Source organism: Macrobrachium nipponense, chromosome 14 (assembly GCF_015104395.2).
Source record: "Macrobrachium nipponense isolate FS-2020 chromosome 14, ASM1510439v2, whole genome shotgun sequence".
NCBI classification, from domain to species: domain Eukaryota; kingdom Metazoa; phylum Arthropoda; class Malacostraca; order Decapoda; family Palaemonidae; genus Macrobrachium; species Macrobrachium nipponense.
This window is the reverse complement of record NC_087207.1, coordinates 63,918,075-63,920,827: the sequence shown is the minus strand read 5'-3', so window position 1 is coordinate 63,920,827 and position 2,753 is coordinate 63,918,075.

Below are 2,753 nucleotides of genomic sequence, written 5' to 3'. Positions count from 1 at the left end.
AAAATATATTTTACATACATAGAATGTGCTTGAACAGTTTTTTTGAATGATGAACTGTACTCTTATCTCATCTTTCATTTCTCTTTTTCCCTGCTGCAAGGTCGGATATCTCTCTCTCTTTCTCCCTCTTCTGTTAGAATAATTTTGGTCATATGTTTCATCATCCTCAAGAGTAGAGCACCTTCCGTTATTAGTCTCAGTAACACCTTTCATGAACCTACAAGGTGATGTTTAGGTCAATTTTCCTTTCTGGGGGTGAATTGGTTAACAATTCTGGGCATAAGTGTAGGGATTTCAGGAGCCTTATTTTACACACACACACGCATCATACACACACACACACACACACACATATATATACTATATATTGCTAAGAGAGTTGACACAATCAAGGCAACTCGTACTATTCCCCAATAAACAAACTTAGTAAAGCTTGCTTGCCACAATATGTAGACGGTATATGTCATGGAAATTTGCCCCTCTGATCTCATTCTGATTCCCCTTGTTGCTTTTAATCCTCTCTTGAGCTCCACTACTGCGATAAGCCTCTTACTTCAGATTACTGACCCGAACTCGGAATCGATGCCTAGCCACCTGAGTCCGCCTGTATGACTTGAGGCACAGATTAAGTGCCCAGCATTCACAAAAGAGAAAATGGACGTACCAAGAATGCACCTGGATGCCTTCTGAGCTTCGAAGCCAGCAATCTTATGAGGTTATGGAGAACTCCTAAATGCAGGATATCGAGAGAGACCAGAACACCACCAAGCGAGTCACACCTTGGCGTCCCTTTTCTTTGGGGCATATTTTTAAACTGACATCTTCGACGAAGAGGCTCCTCACGGCTAAATGGTATTATTGTGCCGCGAAGCAGCTCTCCGTGACGATTGTCACTTACGTAGGCAAAGATGATCGGAGGATGAAAATTATTGGAAACGAAGAGGTAGCCTTCATCACCTCTTCGCTAACCCTCTTATATATATAATTATATGTATCTATATATATATTTATAGATATAATTATACTATTTATATCATTATATATATATATATATAGTATATATTTTTTTTTTTTTGTTTTTTATTTTTTTTTTTTTTTTTGTAAAATTGAAAGAGAACCGCATAACTAATGTAAGTATTGGACCATATAACACATGCCAAATATTTTAGTAGTTTATTTTTTTTCAGTATTTCAATGCAAATGGTGCTATTTGCATTCTTGTAAAAGACTGTCTTTGTACTTAGAAGACCTCACGTTCCCAAGTTCCTGGCTGTCGGGTGTTCATGAACTTCACAGCAGTAACGGAATCGTCTTTCACCTCCTCTTGAATTATATTATAATCAGCACAACGTATTTTAGTTCGGCAAAACAATCCATTGATAAATAAATGAAGATGAAAAGAACCACAGATTAACAAACTTTTCGAAACTATTTCTAGCCAATCAGCTTCAAGAAATGGTCGTGACGTATCAGTAGGCAGGCTTAGCTCAGCTGGACTCTGCTGTAGTGTTTGTATTAATGCACAAAACAATTGTGTAAGTTATAAAGTTTACATATATAGGCATCAAGTGAGATAGAAGTAGAGCAGCCGTCTGCCGGTCCGAATAAAATGTTTGTTTATCACCTCCAGCGTACCAACCCTCCTGTACAGTTCTTCTTCGTAAAAGCGCTTCGCCTGTTTTTAAAATACCGCGTCACGAAGGGATTTCACGAGCAGCCTCTTCATCTAAGAGGGAAGGTAGTAGCTTGAAAATACACCCCCTAGCATCCTTCCATTGGGGCGACTATAGGAGCCGTCTCTTCAGAATTAAGATACAGTAAGGAATTGAGGCTGTCCAGTCAGTTAGTTTTTTTTTCTCTCTCTCTCTTAAATATTTACATTTCCAAGTGCAACTTGTACACAGAACTGGCCTGTCATGTTAAACCCGTGTCATAAGATTATTTAGTAGTATTTCATGTGAAGAGGATTTCTGCCACCCTCACCACTAGCCTCTTATCCTCGCTATCATTATCAATTCTTCAAGTGATTGTATGCCTTTCTCTATTGCAGTAAGAAGTGCTTGCCGCAGTGGACCCTTCTGCCACAGCTGCATGCTTGTTGGTTACAGAGATGAAATTTCCAATTGCAGTCATTTAATATCCATTATTCGTTTTATGTTCTGCCGCAGGACCCCAGTAGTTTGCCTTATTCCTCCTTATCTCCTGATTTTGTTTTGTAAATAAATGTAATTTAATTATAACGAGAATTTCTCTCCAAAGTAGAGCCTTCAGCCCTTATTCCTTCTCTTTTAAGTTACCCTGGTAGGTGAACAATCAGACTTAACAACATCCACAATCACCAAGTTTAGGCGGTGATTATAACAATGCAGCCTCTTCTCGGAAAAGTCTTTGTAAACCAGCATTTGTCCCACTCATTACTGAGGCCCCATCGTTTGTTTGACCAACGCAATTCTTTGCATCAGTATTGCATGTCAGCAACATTTCACATATGCTGTTTTTAAGATATTCTGCATTTAGTTCATGCAGTCTTACGAACCCCAAAAACTCCTGTAGGGTATGATCAAACAAATACCTAACAACAACAGATAGCTGTTCTCCTCCACTAATGTCCTTTGACTCATCAACCATTAAAGAAAACCAGGAAGATTGATAAAGCTCATCAGTTACCTCATCAATGACGGTTTCGGCCACGATTCCAATAATTTCATTATGAATGGTAGTACTGGCGTATTTGGCATTCTTGGAAGACAGAC